The 25,066-nt window shown below is 36.4% G+C and overlaps 1 pseudogene; it reads right to left on the bottom strand.

The window, feature by feature from the left end:
* The window catches only part of LOC121396008, a 121,729-nt pseudogene that overhangs the window by 29,062 nt on the left and 67,601 nt on the right, over window positions 1-25,066 (bottom strand).

Below are 25,066 nucleotides of genomic sequence, written 5' to 3'. Positions count from 1 at the left end.
TTGTTTTCCTGTCACAATGATGGGTTAGGCCGCCTGTTCTGTTAATAAGACAATTATCAGTGAGCACATAACCATGTTTAAGATAAGAATTCTCTGAGAAGTCTCCTTTTAAAGGTGACGACTATGTGGCCCACATATCAGTAAGGATTACAACCAATGCAGTAGCAGGCTGTTTACACCATTAACTTCTACATTGTAAAAATATAGCAAAGACTGAGGTTCATTTAGGTATTTTACATATTAGGGGCAGGTGATTATATATCAGGGGAATAGAATAGCTTTTTGTGTATTATAATATAATTTCCTTATCTTGATGGTTGATTTAACAATTTATTTTCCACATTTATCAACTTGTGTATCTCTGTTATATACTGCATAGTTATCTGACTCTGACATTAATTATACTTTTTTTTTGTACTTTTTTAGTGCTCACTCACCTTGAAGCTTTTGTAAAGTTCAGAGGCAGACAGGCTAGATTATGGAATGAATGCACCCTACAACACGTGTACTTTAGGGGTTCATCATCAAAGTGCATTGGAGTACTGATAAAAAAATAACATTGCATATGAAAGAATTGGTCAGCCACACATTTTATGCTATGTTGTGTTGTGTATATAGGCTTTCAGCTTGCATACTATACAGGGAGTTGTGTTGCTGTAATTCCTCTTTTGTCAACACAAGTCATGATAATTTAATATGATGTTTAATACAACATGTCTGATATAGATTAAATTATTTTAAAAAATCCTTAACTACTATCCAACCTAGTATTTTAGCTGCCATTTGGGAATGCTTTTATTTGTCAAGTACCACCAAAATGAAAATGATTCATTTGACTTGACAAACTATTTGTTACTATGTAGCAATGGGCAACTGGGTAGGGCTCTTATACAGTTTTCATGGGACCATCCCCCTTTCTAAGACTACATCCATTCTACTAATTTACTATTTGCTATTGATTTGCTACATGTCTCTGTGTTGCTTCATTAGCTTGTCAGAGACATTAAATTACAACTTCAGTGGTCATTTTTTTGTCTCAGTGCCTTAAAATTTAAGTTTCACCCTTGCAAATGGATATGGCTTAATAAAATGTTCCGCAGTGGACTTCATGAGCCGCATATTTTTAGCCCTTACTAATAGGCAGTCCTACACTCGCAAACATGGAGCATGTATACTAAAGGATGAAAGTTAAAATTTGGAGTATTTTCTACCAAAATAAAAAAAAAATTGTTTTGTATTTAGGTGCAAAGATATATGCTATTCATACATGTTTCTTATTGTATGAATTACAATTAGCTGTAAAGATCTACTGGTAAATAAAGCATTAGAGAGATTATTATATATTCCCCTTTTATATTTATACACAGTTATCATATCACCCCTTAAATGACTCTTCTCCAGCGTGAACATCCCCAATCTGGCCAGTCTTTCTTCATACCTAAGATTTAAGGGTATAAGTGGCTTGGATATTTTACATCCCATGTACATGACTTTACTTTTATCAACATTGAGGGGCAGCTTACTAAGCTCGAATGAAGGATTCGAATGAAAAAAAGTTCGAATTTCGAAGTAATTTTTTGGGTACTTCAACCATCGAATAGGCTACTACGACCTTCGACTTAGATTTGAATGATTCGAACTAAAAACCGTTCGACTATTTGACCGTTCGATAATCTAAGTACTGTCTCTTTAAAAAATACTTCGACTACATACTTCACCAGTTTAAACCTACCGAGGTTCAATGTTAGCCTATGGGGACCTTCCCCAGCACTTTTCTACGTTTTTTTATGATCGAATAAAAATCCTTTGATCGATCAAAATATTTGCACTAAAATCCTTCAAATTCGATATTCGAATTCAAAGGATTTTAATTCGAGGGTCGAATTCAAGGGTTTATTAACCCTCAAAATTCGACCCTTGATAATTCTGCCCCTGAATCTCATTTGCCACTTAGCTGCCCAGATTGCCAGTTTGTCAAGATCCTGTTACAAGGATGCTGCATCCTGAATGGAATTTATTGGGTTGGATAATTTTGTGTCATCTGCAAACACTGATACATTACTTACAACACCCTCCCCTAAGTCACTAATAAACAAGTTAAATAAAAGTGGACCCAATACCGAGCCCTGAGGGACCCCACTAAGAACCTTATTCCAAGTAGATAATGTACCATTAACAACAACCCTCTCTACCCAATCCTGTAGTCAGTTTTCTAACCATTTGCAAACAACTTCATTAAGTCCAACAGACGTTAGTTTAGAAAGCAGTCGTTTGTGGGGCACAGTATCAAATGCTTTGGCAAAATCTAAGATCACATCTACTGCCCCCCCCCCCACTGTCCAGCATCTTACTTACCTCTTCATGAAAAGCAATAAAATTAGTCTGACATGACCTATCCTTCATAAAGTCATGCTGATTGCTGCTCAAAATACCTTTCACTAGGACACAATTTTGAATGTGATCCCTTAATAAGCCTTCAAATAATTTGCCCACCACAGATGTCAAATTTACTGGCCTATAATTTCCAGGCTAAAATCGTAATCCCTTTTTAAATATTGGAATGACATCAGCTTTTCTCCAATCTATAGGTACCATACCAGATAAAAGTGAATCTGAGAAAATAAGGGCTGGTCGAAAACTGAACTAAGCTCTCTTAGAACTGGGGGGTGTATGCCTTAATAGATGTCCACATAATACTGTACATCCCAAAGCTTTAGCTGATTTTTCTTCATTGTGAATAAAAGTTATGGAAGTTAGATGTATTTGAATGTTTAGGGGATCACATTCAGAAATATATCCTGGAGAAATTCAAGTAGAAAGCAATTAAAATTGTTTGACACAATTTCTCCTAAGTTTAAAAAACCCAAACTGATTTAAAGATATCTATATATATATATATATATATGACTATAAAATAATGATGACATTATCTAATAATCAGATGAGGGTACAAACTGCTGTGTCGCACTATTATTTTTTTATTTAAATATATAGAGAGTATCAATATGCATGGAGGTTAAATGTAAATAGTATACTGAGGACTTCATTGAGAATTACTTTGTATTTGATAGTGTGTCTCGTTTGGTGATATTTTGGCCCTGGCATGGCTAAATTTCTTGCATGACTGTTGTTGCCCCCAAAATTTGAATCTTAAGAGGGTGGAGGTTAGTTTGAAAATAAAGCATTTATTCTGTAAAAGAAAAGCAACAAAAGCATTGAATTCTATAGTAAAAGCATTTGCTTCAACTCACAGCATTGGCTATAAATAACTTCTAAACACAGTTTATGCATGCAGCTATGAGGTTATATTAGCTGCTGTGTATCCATCGGGCAGACATTCAAAGATGAAAGAGGATAAAAGGCACAGGATACACAGCAAAAAACAGATAAGCATTGTAGTGTACAATGGGACTCTTCAAAACGTATCTGTTATCCTGTCTGTATTCTGTGCTTGAATGTTGCATTCTCTGAGCTAGCACCCTGGACCCCCACCATTTAAAGGTAAGTCCAGGAGGCTGCTTTGGGACTAGACTCTCCCCTGGATAAATACTTCTATTCCAAACTAGCAAGTGGCAAAGCTTTCCTACAGTTAGCAGTGTTGATGAAATGTCTGAAAATTACCGATTTACCAAACTGTGTGGCATGTAGAGGCACACAGCCATCCAAATGAAAATATGCATTACTGGTTTCTGCCCTGGCCAACCTATGGGAAGTGACCAGGCGTGAATTGGTTAAAGCCACAGAGGCAGATGCTTTCCAGCTGCATCTGCCTCTGGAGCACTAGATGCTCAGATTTGTTTTTTAAATCGCCCACATGGCCAGTCCCCAGTTGCAGAAAAAATGAACGAAGGAGCTGTTGGGTATGCTAGTACTCAGGTAGAGGCCCGATGGGTTGCTTGGGTTGTCAGACAGACTGGGTGACCAGCGGTTTGATGTGGGTTGCAGCTGGCCTAGGGGCAGCCAGTTTACAAATCTGGTTCTGGAAGTGACAGGTGAATAAAGAGGTTTTTGTGGGGGTTTTCTTAGTGGTACCTGCCATTGCTATTAATGATAGGCTACCTGCAGATATCCTCTTCTTATAACACTTGCTTATATTGGCCATGATAAAAATGCCTGGTGTGCCATAGGGCACCAGGCATTTGAAGTCCTAGGGTAGGGATACGGTTTAAGTCCAAATTGTACTGAAACTCAGTGAGAATGCAAATAAATGAAGCTTTTCTTCAAATATCATATCAAACTGATATGAATATATATAGTTACTTTAAGCAAGTATTACAAAATTGCTTAATGGCTTGTCTTGGCTATTGAACATATCACATAGTATAGTACTGCTTAGAAATGAGAGCCCTTTTGTTCATTTTGAGGATCGTGTCTTTGTCTTACCAATTAGTCTAAATACTGTACAGTAGAAAGCTCTGAAAGTGTTGCTAAATCTCCCAGGGATGTGGGGAGGGGGAGGTGTGCATAGATCTAGTGACAGTAATACTGGAAGACAAAGAAATATGGGAGGGTTTTTGGTGAGCTCTCTTTGCACTGAAAGTAATCTGACCGTGCCTGTGATGACCCATTCAGAAATTTTTCATGGATATTTAGAAGCATTGTTTTCAATAAAAATGAAACGATTGATGGAAATTACAGTATACATTGTTTTTAGATTTACTTTGGCAACAAATATTTCTAAAAGTTTCTAGCATCCCGAGCAACCAGTCTAGGAGTAGAAAGCATCTGGACTGATAATGTTATTGCATTTAGAGCTGAACCCAACTATTGTTTATTCCCTGCCATATATGAATGGGCACATAATGATGACGCAAATAGCACTTAAAATGGCTATACCATCTGTGCATACAGTATATGGTACATTGAGAATGGGCAGATTCTACAATGTACAAACAATGTTGCAGTTCTTTCAGAGGTTACAGTTTGTCCAAGCTGAAAATGCAATCTATCAATGCCATTACTCAACACATGGATGAGGTTTCATCAGATGCAGAATAATTCTTCTTCCTTCCAGTTTAGATATTCTGTACAAATGGAACAGTGCTTATCATTTTCTGAGAGTCCATGAATTTGTTAATCACAAATTTTCTTAAATGGCCAAAGAAATGTCATAAATGATCAGGAGCAAGACAAAATGTTTTTTTCTAATAATAAAGCTTCAAGGGTTATTTACATTTGTCTTTAAAGTACTGTATATCCAGCATCACCTGGTACAGGGTCACCTGCATGTATGATCCAGTTGCACAATAATCAACAGTCCTGTCCACAGGAAAATCAATAAATGAAAGTTTGGCCACCTGTATACTGAAAGGGGAATATAGCGAGAATGCGTGAATTGGCACCAATAGGAAACCACAATGAAGTATTTATGTCTGCATGTTGCTTTGGTAGTTTTTTTTCCCCAATGTGTGTATGAATTGTATTGTTACCATAAGTATGTTAATTTCATAAGTTAAATGATGACACCAGTGTGCAATTCAGTTGCATTTGTAGCAAAACTTGCACTGGGAGCCCTAGAAGTAATACCTACTCAAGGTTGATGTTAGTTCCACAGTTCTTTGCATCTAGGCACAACTAGTGATGGGCGAATTTGTCCCATTTCACTTCGCCACGAATTTCGCAAATTTCCTGCGAAATTCGGGAAACCATCGAAAAATATGTGAACACCGATTTTGAAGCCAGATTCGAATAGGAGAAACATTGTGAGAGATAATAGTTTAAACAGGATGGAGTAGAGAGAGAGGGTACAAAACATTTGAAGGAAAGGGAAGAAATGCAGAGGACATAAAAATAAATAGGGAAAGGACAGGAACGGATCCTATCATTCAACTACCACTACAGTTTAGTAGCTATGGACCTTTCCATATATTACTGATTGTATTTCAGTGCTTACGTACCATGTGATGCTGGATATAAGTATAATGTACTTTATAGACAAATGTAAATAACCTCAGGTGCTTTATTATTTGAAAAAACCTTTTGCCTTGCTCATTATAAAACCCTTATTATTTATGATATTCCCTTGGCCCATTTAAAAAAATTGTGATTGATAAATTCCTGTATTCTCAGAAAATGATAAGTTGCTAGACGTGTCATATCAGCAAGTGAGAAGATATAAGACCTTTTCGTCAGGAAGCAATATTCCCCTTTTGGAGTCAAATAAAAGACTTCAGAGGGCTTTTGCCTTTCTTTGTATAAACTAAACATTAAGGGGCCAATTCATTAACTTCGAGTGAAGGAATAGAAGAAAAAATACTTTGAATTTCGAAGTGTTTTTTTGGCTTCGACCATCGAATGGGCTACTTCGACCTTCGACTACGACTTCGACTTTGCATCGAAGGACTCAAACTAAAAATAGTTCGACTATTCGACCATTCGATAGTCGATGTACTGTCTCTTTAAGAAAAAACTTCGACCCCCTAGTTCGCCACCTAAAAGCTACCGAACCCAATGTTAGCCTATGGGGAATGTCCCCATAGGCTTGGCTAAGTTTTTTTGGTCAAAGGATAATCCTTTGATCGTTGGATTAAAATCCTTCGAATCTATTTGCGCAAAATCCTTCTACTTCGATTTTCGAAGTCGAAGGATTTTCATTCCCAGTCGAATATCGAGGGTTAATTAACCCTCGATATTTGACCCTTGATGAATTTGCCCCTAAGTAGAAAGTTATTTATGAAAGTGATAAACTTCAATCTTAAACACAACTTTTTATATTTTAAATGAAAAAGTCAATTAAGTTAGCTGCAAATGTCAGCTCCACTGCTCTTTCTTAGAAGGGCTTAGTTGCTCTTTACTAGGGCAGCTGAACCTTCAGTACAATAGTTATTGTAATATGCAGATCCCAGTTTAGCAGTAAAATAACATTTACTGGTCAAAATAGAAAACTAAACTGTTTAGAACATATTCACTTAAATTGCTTCATTGGCTTTATATGCTCTTAATCCTATCAATATGCAAGAACTTTCAAGAAAAATTCATTACCCGAAAGTTCTCTTTTACTATTAATTATCAAAGACCAGATTAAATTTCATGAGAAACAAGTATGTCCTAATTTAGTCCTAAATGTCCCCATAAACTTCTACTGAGCTTTAATTAAATGAACTATGAGATCAAACTGAATCTTGCCTACATTTCCCCAAAAAAATCTATTGCTCTGTGAAACTGCAATTTTACTATTGTTATTGTTTTTACTCCTTATCTTTCTATACAGGCCCTCTGCTGTTCATATTCTTGTCTCTCGTTCAAATCACTGCCAGGTTGCAAATGTAAACAAGACCCTAGAAACCCAGATAGCTGCTGCAATTCCAAACCGGAGAGTTTCCGATTTGCTGAACAAAAAGCTAAATAACTGAAAGACCATAAAAATTAAAAAAAATTAAAACCACCTGCAAATTCAGAATATCAATATCTAAATCATACTAAAAGTTCATTTCAAAGGTGAACAACCCCTTTAACATGGCATAAAAGTCTAGAAATACAAGCATTTATAAACTTTATAGTAAATTCTGTTTTCTGAGGCACAAGTGCTAAAGTTATGATGACTGTGATGAAGGCAGGGCCAACTTTCTCATAACTGGATTTTTTTGGGGGATGCTTACAGACACTGCATCTTTTGCAGCTGATTAGTTATATGTACAGAAGAACAAATGTGCCACTCAGCCAGTAAAACTGAAAGACTAGCAGTCACTCAAGTTGTCATGCATACAACTTTTCTTTAAACTCTTGTCTTGCACTATAATTAACAGTATCACAAAACAATCCTGCAATTAGTTGTACCATTTGATACATTAGTAATATATAATTTTATACAGAGCAAAAAACTCTGTAGGTTGGTAGAAAATGGAAGAGCCAACCAAAATTATTACTGACAACAAGAAGGAAATAGAGCAGTTCACCAGAGCAGAAAGCTGCTTATACCAAGCTGTTACCTGCCATTTGCTATGTATGTGTCTTGTTCTAGCCTCCAGAATCAGCCTCCAAGCAACTGGAGCCTAATGTCTCACTAGTTGACAATAGATGGCACATGCCAAGCCATCGTGCAGGACATTACTGTGTTGTGTGAGAGTAGAGCCGATGGCTTGGAAAGCTACGCTTTATGATTGCCTTGCAGCTCAGAAATGTCAGACAGCAGCAGGCCTATTAACCTCATTATCAGTGCAGTTACAGGGCAAGACTATCTGTCTTTATCTAGCATGTTCAATCAGCGAGTGAAAACCTGCACATTATAAGAGCCCATTAAAATATAATTTCTTTGAAACTTTCCCTTTAAATACAGGGAGATGAAGCTGGTTATTAGTACCACAAGTTTATCTGACAAGAATCTGCAGACCTACTGGTAGGCCTATTAGGGAAAGAAAATTTGATACACAAATTAAGAACATAATAGCAACTGAATAAATATGCCTTTCCGATGTTTTCCGATTTAAATACCAGCGAGAAATATCATGGTACCACTTTCTGAAAAAAGATTGGGACTGGTTTATTTTATTATTTAAAATGTTGTTATTTATTTATCTATGTATTAATTAATGAATTAAAAAGCTATAAAGTATGCTGGGCAGAAATGGAAGAGTTGGCAAAGGTGGGCCCCCCTGGACCACTTTGTTTTCTAAACAAAGGCAACTGTACGTTTAGTATGACAATAACTAACCAGTAGCAAGTTTGTAAGTCTGTATATCAAATGAACTAATTAATATATTATATGGTTTTTAAAATAAATTAGATTTAAAAGTGAGAAATTAGCCTAGTCTATTGCTCAAAGGGACACTTTGTAGATGGGGGGGGTCACAGTTGTGTAAAGACAAGTAAAAACAATATAATTAATTTAGGGAATACAGGGTTACGGAAGATAGTTCATATTACCAGTTGATCCAGGGACTGGTTTCTGCCATCTCGGAGTCAGGAAGGAATTTTTTCCCCATTTGTGGCAAAAAGTTTTTTCTTGTCTTCCTCTGGATCAATTAGCAGTTAGGCAGGTTAAAATAGAGTTAAAAGGTTGAACTTGATGAACATGTGTCTCTTTTAAACCTAACTTACTATGTCACTATTTCACTATTGACTCATGCCAGCAGTGACGTACCTTGAAAGTGAACAGTCCCTCTTCCCCTACCTACTGCCAGCGTGCTTGCTACCTGCTTGTGGCGTATTTTTACTTTTTTCCACAGTTTAAGTTATGATAGGTGCCAGGGAGATTAGAAAATGATACAACAAGCCCACCTATTGCCTGGGCCCCCTGTGACTGCAGGGGCTGCTGTATATGTAGTTATGCCACTGTGATGCCAACCTTGGCAACCTGGGGGTCTGTGTGTTGCTATATGCTCACCCTCACCACATTTGAAACACCAAGGTGACTCCTAATATCATTATACATTACAGCAGTGGTACCATTATTTTTTAAAACACAAGTTTAAAGGAATCGCATAACAGGTAACCTAAGCATTGATAATTACTGATAGCATCACTAAACAAACACAGCCATCTATATTACAGGCTATTTGTGCCTCTTGCATATTCTAATAATACATTTTGATATTTTATACTTTTCCTGATACTTGTTCAAATTCAGGTCTGTGTTGTTTGTTGATTGTTTCTGTTTGGGGAATTGCATTGATTTTAGATGCCTAGATCTCATTTAAAAAGAATGGCCTGGAGTCTTGTTCCATATGCAATGCAGTAACAGTTCATGGTTTGCATATTCAATGACACCACAATAAATACAATATGCTAAACTATACACACATGTACACGTTAACACAAATGCTGTCACTATATTGGTCACCCATATTAGGGCACTTTACATAAAGCAAAACAATTTAACATCATACAAGGACATGTGAATGGTTAAATGAAGCTACATAGTTTATCCAATTTAATGTAACAAACAATTAACAGTAAAAAATCGATGTAATTAAGCTTAACCTTGATCGTTTGCTACAAAATTTAAAGGAAACAAAAAGTGCTTTACATAAAATAGTTGGTCTATATGGAGCCCTCTCAATTGGTCCAAAACATTCCTGATCCCAAATAAATTCAAGTTCGCAAAACAGCAATTATAAATCTCCAATGGTCAGCTAATACAAATACAGACACACACAAATATACATATATATACTGTATAGTATCTGGAATTAACTTATTTTGGATACATTGTATTGGGTTCTAGAATGAAAAGACTGATTTAGCAGCATTTTGGCCAGTGTATTTTGTCAAAGCCATATTTTCTAATTAATATCTGTTCAAGAAGGATACAATATTTAATTTAGTTCTATCACAATGGGCTAAATTCAGTTTAATGAGAAAAGTATATCCTAATTCAGTTCCAGATTTTCCCATAGAGCCAGATGCAATAAAAGTTTTTTCTCCTCAAATTGAATCTCGCTCATAAGTTTTCACATGCCCCTCCATGCTTTCCAAATATGCTAATGTATTTACTAGTAATTTACAAGTATGGGACCTGTTATACAGAATGTGCGGGACCTGAGGTTTTCCGGATCTTTCTGCAATATGGAGCTTCATACCTTAAGTCTACTAGAAAATCAGTTACTGCTATTACAGAGAAAAATTAAATTGTTTTTAAAAAACCTGATTATTTGGATAAAAATGGAATCTATGGGAAACAGCCTTCCCATGATTCCTTCTGGTACAGGTATGGGACCTGTAATACAGAATACTCAGGACCTGGGGTTTTCCAGATAATGGGTCTCTCCATAATATGGATCTTCATACCTTAAGGGGCCAATTCATTAATTTCGAGTGAAGGAATAGAAGAAAAAAAACCTCGAATTTCGAAGTGGTTTTTTGGCTACTTCGACCATCGAATGGGCTACTTCGACCTTCGACTACGACTTTGACTTCGAATAGATGGATTCGAACTACAAATCGTTCGACTATTCGACCATTCGATAGTCGAAGTACTGTCTCTTTAAGAAAAGACTTCGACCCCCTAGTTCGCCACCTAAAAGCTACTGAACCCAATGTTAGCCTATGGGGAAGGTCCCCATAGGCTTGGCTAAATTTTTTTGGTCGAAGGATAAACCTTCGATCGTTGGATTAAAATCCTTTGAATCGTTCGATTAGAAGGATTTAATAGTTCGATCGAACGATTATTCCGTCAATCATACGATCCAACTATTTGCGCAAAATCCTTCGATTTCGATATTCGAAGTCAAAGGATTTTCATTCCCAGTCGAATATCGAGGGTTAATTAACCCTCGATATTCGACCCTTGATGAATTTGCCCCTTAGTCTACTAGAAAATGATGTACCATTAAATAAACCCAATAGGCTGGTTTTGCTTTCAATAAGGATGCATTATATTTTAGTTTGATCAAGTACAAGGTACTGTTTTATTATGACAGAGAAAAAGGAAATCATTTTTTAAAAATGTGTAGTATTTTGGATACAATGGAGTCTGCGGGAGACAGTCTTTCCGTAATTCGGATCTTTCTGGATAATGGGTTTCCAGATAACAGATCCCATATCTGCGTTACTTTTTTGTAATGTGAAGATCCTTTATTTCTACCACCAAATTATGGCTGTTGAATTAGGTCTTTCACCAAAGAAAGAAAAACAGACTAACAATTATGTAGAAAGAGCCTTAAAGTTTAGGAAATTTTAAAGTACACATAAAAGTTTCAATTTACTGCAAATCAGAAGCTTATAAAAATTACAAGCCACATAAAAAAACTATATTATACTTTAAAATAAGGAAAGATGCTGATACTTTACAAAACTCAATCTTTTAAAATTCATCATCTTCTGTTTTAAATGCACTGAAAGCAGGGTTAAATTCACAGAGTCACCCATGGAGAGGCACACAAGCAAATGAAAGAGGAAAGTATAGCTTAGAAGGTTTGATTCCAGTGTGGGAAATTACATAACATAGATTTCCAAACTGCTATTTTGTCTACCATCTAGGCTATTTATGATCCTGCAGGTTTCAATTCTCCTTTAAAGTTTTGAGGCTGAATATCGCTAGACTTGATTAATTCTAGAAAAATTGAGTCATTTGTCTGGTGATCAATAGCTTGTGTTGTCTAGTGGTATCATAAATCCACTGGGTAATTTACAGTAACATAAATGGAATATGGCAGGTATCTTGCTTATTTTCAGAGGATGTCATTTTGCACAAGGCAATCAGTTTCAATCTATCACAAACTTCCTTTCTTATTAAGACCCCATATTGACTCTTATTATTACAACATGTTTATCGTGGCAACTGAATAACCAGTAATGCTGTAAATCCTGGACACATACAAACAAAATAATAACACAAATGCAGGATTTTACATCTGAGGTAACTGGTTTACCTAGCCTCTATAATTTACAGGGCCAGTGTCCTTTAGGTGACCAGCATGGACCAGTGTGAGCTGCTTTTGAGGTCATATAGAGCGAATCAAAAATAGAAATTGACAATGCTAATTGTAAGAAAAATCTAGGATTATGCTACCTCTCAAACCACCACAGTCCCTCGCCAACTCCTATCTATGGTTCTCATTCCCATGCCACAAATAACATTTACACTATTCCCAGTAGGGCTGCATCTGATCTAGAGGAAATCTAGGAAATACAGATACTGGGCTAGATTCAAATATCTCACTTTTATATTCTGAAAACTGCCTTGTACTGTGAGAGGAACTCTGGAAATAAGCAGTCGGATATACTGTTTGCACAAAATTGCTGCATCGTCTTTGAAATTGCTTTTTGTTATTATATGCTTTACCTATCTATCCTGCTTCCTTCCAACCTGGAATTTAATTTATGTAGTACAGGTATGGGATACATCCCGTTATCCAGAAATCTCCAAATTACTGAAAATAGACTCTATTTTATCCAAATAATCCAAATTTTTAAAAATGATTTCCTTTTTCTCTGTAATAATGAAACAGTACCTTGTATTTGATTCAAACTAAGATATAATTAATCCCTATTGAAAGCAAAACCAGCATGTTGGGTTTATTTAATGCCTACACGATTTTCTAGTAGACTAAGGAAATTATTTATTAATTTTGAAGTTATGTGAATTTATTTTCATTTTAATAAATTTGAATTTACTCACAACTCGAATGGGAGGTTATTTATGAAAAAACATGAACGTCTAGCATTTGATCGAATAGAAACGACCCAAAAATCTGAATCAAACTGAATTGATTTTGAATCGAGTTTTTCTCCGAAAAAAAAACTTGAATATCAGGAAGGCAATTAACATCTTCAAATGGTTCAACAGACTGCTGACCTTGATTTATACATGAACTCGGCAGGATTAGGTGGCAAAATATCGAATTATAACTGTTTCCAGGGCCGAGGTGTGATAAATCTCACATTCAAATTCAAATTTAAGTTGTGGTTTTACATTCAAAATTGTGAGTTTTGACCAAAAAACTTTGAATTTACCATTTGAACCTTAGTAAATCTGCCCCTTAATGAATGAAGATCCAAATTATGCAAGATCTTTTATTCAGAAAACCTCTGGTAACGAGCATTCTGGATAACAGGTCCAATACTTGTAGATATTTTTATTTGTTTGACTATTTATATTTCAGTTTTAAATTAGATGCCAGTTGGGGTTAGTAACACTGGAAGTAAAGTTTATATCCCAAACCAGATATCAGCAGCCGAAGAACTACCGGTTTCCATACCCAGTTCCAGGGTACTAGACCTAATGATGATTTAGGTGAGAAGGCAAAACTAAAGAAAACTAAAAACTATCTAATTATGGAGAAATCACCACTGATAATTTCTGAATTGAAACCTTGATTTTATTTGTAGCAAAATGCTGGTACAGGTATGGAACCTGTCTTTCAGAATGCTCTGGACCTGGAGTTTTTCTGTAATTTGGATCTTTGTAACTTCAGTTTACTAGAAAATCATATAAACATTAAATAAACCCAACAGGCTGGTTTTGCTTTTAATAAGGAATAATTATAATCCACTTCCTCCAACAACCCATGGGCAGGCCCGGATTTGTGGTGAGGCCACATAGGCCCGGGCCTAGGGCGGCACATTTTTGGGGGCGGCACGCCGCCCAGCCGCCTGTGCTCCCTAGTGCTTCGGTGCTCGCACACTGGTGCTTTTGCGCCAGCGTGTGGTAGTGCGGGCGGGCGCAAGGACCGCGCGGAGCGCATGGCCTACGGGCGCCCGCCCAGCAAATCCGGCGCTGCCCATGGGTAATAATGGTGTGAGCAGACAGTATATACATTCATGAAGATTTACTTATTGAATAAAGGTAAATAATGAAAAAAGAAACAGACAAAGCAATGGGTAGAAAAATGACCAAAGAGTGTTTAGTACTATGCAATAACAGGAACATTTTATTTATGGGAGTGCACACATTTCACCATAGCTAGGGAATTCTTAGATATACACACCAGCAGTTTTTCAAGAGAATACGAGATATAACCATAAAGAAATATAATACAGGTATTGTATACATTATATGGAAACCCGTTACCCAGAAAGCTCTGAATTATGGGAAAGCCATCTTCTATAGACTCCATTTTAATCAAACAATTCAAATTCTTAAAAATTATTTCCTTTTTTTCTGTAATAATAAAACTGTAAATTGTATTTGTTCATAACTAAGATATAATTTATCCTTATTGGAGGCAAAACAATCCTACTGGGTTTTATTAATGTTTACATTATTTTTTTAGTAGATTTATGGTATGGAAAGCCAAATTACAGAAAGATCCCTTATCCAGAAAATCCCAATCATTCTAGATAAGAGGTCGAATAGCTGTAGTTATTTATAATTTTTTTGTACTATTTATCTTTTATTTATTTTTTTCTTTTTGCATTTTACTTTAACAAATACAGAAAGGAGAGAAATACACAAAAGAAAGAAAAATTGGAGGAAATTTGAAAGTTGGCAGTGGAGCCAGTGATTCACAAAATCGTCAGTGTTATACATTGCAGTCAAAGTGGGTGTCTTCTATTTCCAGCCACGGGCCCCATATTGCCTTCAACTTTTTTGGGCAACCCTGTGCTATATAGGTCAGTTTTTGGCTAGGGAGAATGTTGCTAACCAGTACCCTCCAGGGGATGAGAGTTGGAGGATCAATGTATGTCCAGTGTAGATTTAACTTTCAGTTTTAAATTACATGCCAGCTAGAGTTAGTAACACTGGAAGCAAAGTGTAAATTCCAAACCAGAGATCAGCAGAATAAAAACATTAGTTAAAATGTCAACCTTAATTGTAATATAGGATAAAAATTTAGGCCCGGCCAGTGCAAAATAAACATATCACGGTAACAAGAATAGAAGGAAAACATGCAAGACATTTTGATTCACTCTAGCAATTAGAAAGTGAGTGAAATGTAGTAAAAGACACTTTACTTAAAAGTATTTACAGAAACACTTACGCAGATAACGTATGCAGAGAACAGTGATATCCATCAGTACTTGCAAATGGTGTTTGAATGCTTTATTTATCCTTTCTTTGAATATATTGCTTTCAAGCAGCAAAGTGAAGCAACTGTGACCATAGGGAGTTTTACAGGGAAAACCTGTGATGTTATCAGATTTACATGAATGTTCCATATGACAATATTACATTAATGTCACACAATATACATTAAATTGATGCATCTGTGGGAAAAACATGGACAAAAAAAGTAGTCAATGTGTTGTTATTCATGTACACTGGAAACATGCAGTTTACAGCTTCAATTTTTATCAATGTTGTGGTACATATGACAGGGCAATTTACGAGAACAGTTCACAGTACATGTACATGTACAGTGCAAAAAATTGACACAATTTGACATGTCCCATTGGAAAGAACTTGTTGCACCTTGATAATATTGTTGCATACAGAAGAGCAGTAACATCTGACAGCTAGGTGCTTTTAATCAGGCACAGTGCAAACAATGCAGTAAAAAATCCAGGGAGGGCACAATTTGCCGAATCCCACACAATGGGCATCATAGGCCTTTTTCCGGTATGAAATAGTCCAATACATACTAATAATTAAACAAAACACACAGGAATTTTCAAGTCCTAGTTACGCCCATTCTCCACCCAATGTGACATTCAGTATTTGATGCGTCATGTAACAACAAACTCTTTAATATGTGTGAAACTCACCATCATTATAAGACTCATTTATGTAGCCCCGGGCAGGATGTAAAATACAAAAACAGGTGCAAACCACTAGTAACACCTGTGTTTAGCACCTATAAATATACCTCTGGCATTGCACTCTGAATACATTGACTGTTAATATATATCTATATATAATATACATTTAATATATGAGCTCAACATGAAAAATTATTGGTATCTAAATGTGAGGCTCCAAACATCCTAATGTGCTTAAAATGTGAGGTTCCAAACACCCTAAGTAATCCGCTTGTTGGGTGTGGCCATTGGGTAGTACTTTTTGTGTACTTTATTTAAATATCTTCTATTTCACATTTCAAAAATGGGCCTGAAATATTTGACAGAATTTTGGACTAGAAAATTAAATCTAGTCTGACATACCACTGTTTTCATACTTTCCAATGGTCCTTATTTCAATGGGACAGTCCTAATCCTGCTGGCTGCCAAGAAAGAGTGCAGACTACTGAAAAGTGGTTAAACTTTGAGCATGGCCAAACTTGTGTCCTGCTTTTTTATATTCAAATGTAGGAAGCAGGGCTGGAACTAGGGGTAGGCAGAAGAGGCACATACCTAGGGCGCAACAAAGGGGGGGGGCCCTGGGCACGTAACGTTTGAAGAGTCTCCTGTCTTCCCCTAGTCCAAATTTGCTTACTATAATTAACTTTAACTCAGATTTGTGGGATTTTTTGTTGAAGAGTGGGATTTTTTGTTGTTGAGTTGAAGAATCATTTTGTCATTTTTTTTTTTTTTGCAAATTGTTATGTTGTAGAGCTCTTGCAGCTGGTCGATTGATAAAAATATTTGAATTGTTTGAGTATAAAATACAAATTCTCACCAGGATCGTCATTTTTCACGAAAATGAGCAGTGAACAGCACATCTTCTAGAAACAACAGACATAATTTAAATTAGTTGGAAAAGCTCTGCAACACATCATCTTAAACCCTATAAAGTATGATAGCATCTCCACATGCTGCAGGATAAAGGATATTATACATCAAGGTGGTATGGCATGGGTATGTGAAGTGGCATATCAGCGCAGGCAATAAAATGTATTTTCCCATTCCAGTTTTGGAAATGCAGATGCCTTCTTTCTAATTCCAAGCTGTTTAAAATCACGTCATTAAATGGTTTGCTTATGCATGCTATTTTGTTAGAATGGATCATTATTGCTTTGAAAACAGCTACAGGTACCAGCTTGTCTTGTATTTATATTCAAAGGCATGCTAGTCAGGTACTAGATAATATATAGAGGGGTGAGTATCCCACAGAGCTTACAATGCATATTTATGGATTTAAACTTGACTATCATAGCTTCAGGAAATTAAGCCCTAACTGACGAAAGAGTCAACCTTAATGTTAAGCCTGCAGCTAGCAGGGAGTATTATAGTATATTATTTATCAATCTGTGAATATTGGGTACTGTACTTTAACATAAAAATGGAACCCAGCACATAAAAACAGCATATTTCAACTAGAGAGGTACATTTCCTGAAGAAAATGTGAGTGGTGCTTGCCGTGGCAAAACTCAGGCCCAAATCTGATTGGCTGTTGTTGCCCCGCCCCTTTTTTTCCTAATTGTGAACCACAGTCACTCAGTGACTAACATACCAAAGTTTGGGAATGCTGTCATTTAATGTGTAAAAATGGCAGCATTTCTATTTTTTTCTATTGAAAATCAATGAATGAAATTTGATTGGTTGTTGGTGGCTCCGCCCACTTTTTCTAAACTTGAAGTGGAAACCCCCAGCGACCACATTTGTGATATTCAAGGTCCCTGACATCAATACTGAGAGAATGGCAGCCTTCTTAATTTTTCCCATTAAAACCAATCAAAGAAATCTGATTGGTTGGTTTTGGCTCCACCCACTTTTCTTAATTTTAATCCCAGTCCCCCAGTGACCAACTGTGCCAACTTTGAGGAGGCTGCCATTAACCGTCTAAGAGCGGCAGCAGTTTAAAATTTTCCTATTTAATTGAATGGCTGAAATTTGATTGGCTGTTGTAGACTCCGCCCACTTTTTGTAAATTTTGGCTGCAGTCACCCAGTGACCCACGGTGCCAAGTTTGGGAGCTCTGGCTTTATTACTGTGAGAATTACAGCTGTTTACATTTTCTCATTGAAGTCAATAGGGAAAATCTGATTGGTTGTTTGCGGCTCCGCTCACTTTTTTGGGTCCCCAAAATAGGACAGAAAAGTCACAACACCCCATTCCCGAATAAGCTGAACGGTTTGACACCTCATTCATGGGTCTGCGACAAACTAATTATTCGATAAATTCCCCATTATAAGTCAATGGGGCAAATTTGGGGACCTCTCCTGCCCCGGGGGTAAAACTTATACCCTCGTGTGGGGTATCATCTGACACAGGTCGCAAACCTCTTCAAATGTGGTAAATTTAACGTTTCTACAAGATTCCCTCTCTGCGCTAGAATCCGTCAAAAGTTGGCCTCAATGTTAATCTATGGGACTTTTCGGGGGGGCAATTAACCACCCACCCCTTAGAAAAGTCATACCACCCCATTCCCGATTAAGCCGCACGATTTGACACCTCATTCATGGGTCTAGGACAAACGGTGCGGGACTAGTTACGCGCCAAACTTTCATACGGAAGAAGAATAAAAATAAGTTTGCAAGATAACAGTAGTGATGCTTTGCTTCGCAAGCACCACTAAAAAATAAGTTTGCAAGATAACAGTAGTGATGCTTTGCTTCGCAAGCACCACTAAAAAATAAGTTTGCAAGATAACAGTAGTGATGCTTTGCTTCGCAAGCACCACTAATAAAAATAAGTTTGCAAGATAACAGTAGTGATGCTTTGCTTCGCAAGCACCACTAATAAGTTTGCAAGATAACAGTAGTGATGCTTTGCTTCGCAAGCACCACTAACTAAAGCTTCAGCAATCCTTGTTGTCACTGATGCTTCCCTTGGATATATAAAGATGAAATGAAATACTAGCTAAAGACTATAAACATATTGTATAGATTCCATGAAAAGCCAGGCTTTACAGGGAGCCAGGGAAATATACAGAAAATCTTCTAATGCAGGATAACATAAGGAAAGAAAGTGATCTAACTCACCAATATGATGGACCAATATAAGAATCTCTTTAAAATGCTGAGTGGAGTGTATCCGGTAAATCAGGATCATTTTCCCAGCCTGGAAAGCATAACATAAAGCATAAATTATGTCATTAATATTAAATGAATATGTCAATACTGTTTAAAGGAGAAGGAAAGCTACGGAGGCATTATATTGCCAATAGATTAGCAGCAATAGTGCAAGCTAGAATGCTATATTTATTCTGTAGAATGTTTTACCATACCTCAGTAAAAAGCTCTGTTTGTTTAGAATAGGAGCTGCAGTATTAATGTGGTGTGACATCACTTCCTGCCTGAGTCTCTCCCTGCTCTGGGCTCAGATTACAGTAGAGAAGGGAGGGGGTGGGGAAGAGGAACAAACTGAGCATGCTCTTGCCCAGGGCAATGAGGTTTAAGCTGAAGGCAGGAAGTCTGATACAGAAGCCCATGAGTACACAATAGAAGAAAGAAATGCAGTATTTCTTTTGACAGGGGACTCAGAGCAACATTACTTTGGGGGTTTACTGGTATATTTAGATGGACCTTTCTCATAAGGCTTACTTAGTTTTAACCTTTCCTTCTCCTTTAAACAGCTTAGATCCAGGGTGAGGGAGAAGTGTTAACCTTTTTTGCTTTTACTAAATAGAAGGAGAAACGTTCTAAACTCATTTTAAGTGTAATTTTTTCATAAAAAAATCAGAAACCAAAGGTCTGCTTCTGCATTATGAGTTGTTATTTGTACACAGGGTACTTTGAAACATGGAATACATTTTTTATTTTGTACTGGCAAAAACAGTTTTATGAATAGAAATGTAATAGTATATACACAAACTGAATTCATTTTATACAAGCAAAATTATATACATACCTCAAAAAAGCAAAATTATACACATACCTCAAAAAACATTTTCCATAGATCGTGTAATACAGGGCTGTCCAACTGGCGGCTCGTACTGTTATATATAGTGGGTTTGGATCCTGAGCATAGTGCTTTAAAGAAAGGCTATGTGTAGTGATGAGGAAAAAATTTCAAAACCGCAGGTAAACTTGCTATAAGGTGAACATTGTGAAATGCATTGTCAATGGCCATTTTCACTGCAACTTATTAGAAGTTGATATATCAATATTGAAGTCAAAGAGTGTTTTTTCTCTTTGTCTTTATTTGTGCAAATACACTGAGGTCAATTCGTATTTTATTGTGACAAAAATGTTCACGCCAAAACTATCCTGCGGTTTTCCAAAAATATGCACCAAGGGTGACATCACGCTAAAACTATCCTGCAGTTTTCCAAAAATATTTGTGGATCGGCGGCATTTCACCACTAATCCATGTCTAGGCAAAAATATGCTCTCACTAGCTAATATATATGTTCTAGGGTTTACTTATAGAAATCCTATCAATGAGGTCTGTGCCCCATCTCTGCTAACTAGACATCAGCTGCAGTGTGCCTCAGTTTTAATACCTGCTTTTGCCTGTACTTTCTTTTGAAATTCTTTTTATTGAGATTTTCAATAAAATACAAGTATATGACAATATGATAAACATACAGTGTTTCAAAAAGGAGCAAAAGAAGTATTCATGAGCATTACAGTAAACATTTGACATGAAAGACAACAAAATAAATAAACAAACAAAGAAAAAGGGGAAATACAAATAACATAAAATAATGAAATATCAGAATAATAATAATAAAGTAAAATAAAATTAATTTAGATAATTTAGAAAAATAGACCTGGTATTCTCTCCTACCAATTAGAGTCTGACAATGCCAAAAAATATATGAAGAACCATTTTTGTGAATGAAGGCATTAAATATCTCTTTTAGCATTTTATTAGCATAGATCTTGTCCCATAAGACCAAGGATAAATGACCTCTTATCAGCCTCTAAAGATGAGATATAAAGAGACCATCTATTCCTTATTCTATTTCTCTGGAGAAGATCATCCATTCTAAATCTAATTACCTCTTGAATACATAAGTTAAATAGATAAGACAGCACGTCCTTCAAAGAAGGGGGGTTCTCTTTTATCCAGTACAAGAATATAGATTTCCGAGTAGCTGCCATAACTAACCAACAAAAAGATAATATTTCATCTGAGACATTAATAGAAGAGCCATTGCAAGATACCTGAAAAAAGTCCTTCACATCTACTAGAGCATATTGAGGATTTAAAGAGACATCTAAATTAGTAAATTTTTTAATAAAACCTTTTATTTTTTCCCATAGGTTTCTAATAATCGGACAATCCCAGATATAATGAAAGAAGTCAACATTCTTCTCTGTACATTTTGGACAAAAAGAAATCTTCTGAGAGCTATCACAGTTTTGGAACAATAAGCCATAACCTAAATGAATGAGCCGGAAATGTTGGTCTCTCCAGGACTCAGAACATATATTCTTTCTAAAATTTTGGAAAGAATGCAGAAGTTCCCTGGAAGAAACATCAGTTCCCAAAAATGAAGACCATTTTTTGCTCGAATTCTCTAGTGGATCTAAATCCTTGGAGACTGACTTTAAAAGATGTAATGAGATCCATGAAATATTATTTAGTTTAATATCATCAACCAACTGTAATAAATCTTTATAAAACTGATGATGACTTAATTGTGTTTTTGTTCTATTATCGATTAATTGAAAGCCTTGTCTAATCTGCAAATAGCTGAGCCTTTCCTTCTCAGAAAGACTATACTTTTCCTTAAACATTTTCCAAGGGAGTGGGTCTCCCAAAATTGGATCTAAAATGTGAGTAATTTGAGAAATACCGAATTTTCTCCATTTGTAAGAAAATTGAATTCTTTGCTTTATGGGAAACCCCTTCAGAAAGAAAGGAGATAAAAAAGGTGAGACATTGAAGTTTAGATTATTCTGTTTACATAGAATTTTCCAAGTACTGGTTGTATCCCTAAAAATTGGATTTCTCTTAATATCTATATGTTGCTCAGACCAGTTTTTATGTAAAGAAGATATAATATGTTCTTTCGAGTCCAAAAATAATTCCAGATTCAGATTAGTAAATTTCTCAGTACCCGACAGCCATTCCACGATATATCTAGTATTAGCAGCAATATTAAACTTTCTGAAATCTGGGACATGAAGTCCTCCTAAACCTTTAGGTTTTCTAAGTTTAGTTTTGCCTGTACTTTGTTACCTGTCCTGAATACTGCTGCTGGATTCTTGTTTTTGGATATTACTTTTACCAACAAGGATCTTTTATGCATGTCATGGTCAATATGAGCTCAGTTTGGCCTCTATTTTAGCTCTTGGTACGATGCTTTGCATTTATAATTTCGTAATTAAGTCTACAGATCTTTAGATCAGTAGCCCTCTGTCAGGGCCCGATGGCTCTGTTGGGATTTTGTAGACCAAGGAGAAAGCTACTAGTTCAATACAGGTATCAAATGGTTAGGCAAAAGAGTAAACAAAGTCCAGTCAAAGGTTCAATCCAGGCAGCAAAAGTTCATAATCCAAATAACAGGCCGAGGTCAATAACGAGAATCAGAGGAAATATCACACCCAGGAACTTAATAAGATGAACCTATATTTGGGCAAGGTCTGTAATGTTTTGGCATCTTAAATAGGCCAGTTTTGGCGCCAAATGAACGCTCTGGCATCACAACACTGCATGCTGATGTTGCACACCTTGACGCGCTGGCATCCTGGGACTGGGTCCATTCTGACGCGATGGCGTCAAGATGTTGCACACATTTGACACACTTGCGTTAGAACATGCCACGAGGGAGTCCTGGAGGCCGCCATCTTGCCGAGGAGGACCGGACCCACCATCTTGCTGAAGAGGATTGGAGCGGTGAGTTTTCCTTACACCCTCACAGATAGTACAGCATTGAGAGTGATCTGTAACAGATGAGAGGTTATATGTCTTCCTTAGATTCAATTTAGTGAGAAAAGATGATCTCCTAATTCAATTCCAGATTGTCCCACAATGCTAGAAAAATGTTCCTCACTCTTTATCACGTGTAAACTCTGTTGATGTATATGGGAAAACCTGGAACTGAATTAGGAGAATAATTTTTTCTCCTCTTGTTTAATCTTGCTTATAAGTTTTCATGTGATAAGCAACATAATAATATTTCCACATTGAAAACTTCATTGTCCATAATGAAGATTTGCAATGGATATGTAATTGATTTGTGCCTGTTTTTTGCACTTTGCCCATCTTAGTAAATAAGCAATATGGTATTTTTATCCTAAATGTAAGGGACTGTAAGTTTTTAGCTACAAATCTCTCACCAGTGCACAGCTTCCCCGTTTGGTTCCAGGAGATCACGTGTCCAACTCCTGTTCCCTGGCAACGCAACCTCTTCTAAACATTATAAATACGGACTACGGAATACTCTGAGGAAGTGCCATGAAGCACTAAACGCATCAGTAGTAAAGACTTAATGCACCAGTCAAAGCTGACGTGCTATTTATATTTGTTAATAAATTAGGAAGCTTTTATTCATCACAATCTAACGTGTCCTGGAAGTCCATATTTATGATACTTATTAATGTTGCCTGCAGTTGCTTAAAAACACCATTATATCATCATGTTCATGTTGTTCATGCGTTCTTCTAGTTTCTAAATAGTGTTACCGGGGCTGAAGTAAAATTGGATTATATCGATATTCTTTTCTTTTAGTTACAGTAATATAGCACCACATACTGACCAGTGTATTCATCTGGTTGCCAAAGGCTAAGATGTTTAACTTTATTATCTTGAAAATCTGCCCACTAATATCATCCTTACATTCTACTAGGTACAGAATAAAGCAGTTAAATCCTTTTGGCCAATTCAGAGATCACTGAAATCAATAACATGCTGATTTAGTTATGAAAACCACAGCGGTGTAGCAAAGAGGATGGTATTAGAGTTGTTAAAAGAGTGAAAGACCTTTGACTGTAACCTGCAAGTCATTTTCATAGGATGGCCAGTGATACCATAAAAATTTAGACAAATTATTCAAACATACATACTATGCACTTTCTGCAGCATAGTCCCAGAACAAAAAGTTAAATTATTAAAAAATCAAACAAAAAAATAATAAACGAAAACCAAATGCAAATAGTCTTAGAATGTAAATGTCTACATCATACTAAAAGCTAAGTAAAAGGTGAACCATCCCTTTCATATATTATTAACCCAGTTAACATGAGAGATGTGCATGCAGTGATATAGTTATGCAAATTGGAATTATAATTGCTTTGTCACCACTAAGGACTGTTAAATTATCAGAAATATTCAAAAACAACAAGACAATAGGGCTCATTAACAACATGCATGGGAGGGTGCAGAGAGCTTTGTTTGCCCGTGAATACAGTGCTCCCCACATTTGGACAGAGCTTCCTTGCACCTACTGTGAGATGCAGAGCCTAGCTAGACCCTGGATGTGAATGCATGTGCACATTGATGGACATTAACTATAAATTGTGGTTCTGCCCGTATTTACAGATTAAAGACATAGAAACAGACTGAATTTATTTGTAATTGCAAGTGACTGGAGATCTTGCAACTGTAATCCCTAGTCTATTTTTTTCTAATTTTCCAGATGAATGATACACAGTATAGAAATGTATGCCAGCATTTGTCGTGAAGAGGTTAATGTTACAAGGATACAGGATTACCAGCATTCTCCAGACTTGTGAAAAGATTCCCAGGACAGCTAAAGAGCTCATAGATGGGCCAAATACAATTACCCTTCCTTCCAATCTGATAAGGAGGTGGCTCTTCTCTTCACTAAAAATAGGCTAATACTCTAATTGAGCAGTTAATGGCCCTACAAAGGAACAAGGGAACATTGGTCTAAATGTATCATCCTCCAGTCAGGGGGAGAAAAAAAATCAACTAAAAGCTGTTACCCATTAGCCCTGGAGAATAAGATCAGAGT

This window comes from Xenopus laevis, chromosome 7S, assembly GCF_017654675.1.
Source record: "Xenopus laevis strain J_2021 chromosome 7S, Xenopus_laevis_v10.1, whole genome shotgun sequence".
Classification (NCBI taxonomy): domain Eukaryota; kingdom Metazoa; phylum Chordata; class Amphibia; order Anura; family Pipidae; genus Xenopus; species Xenopus laevis.
The sequence above is the reverse complement of the archived record's forward strand: the minus strand, read 5'-3'. Positions and strand labels throughout refer to the sequence as shown.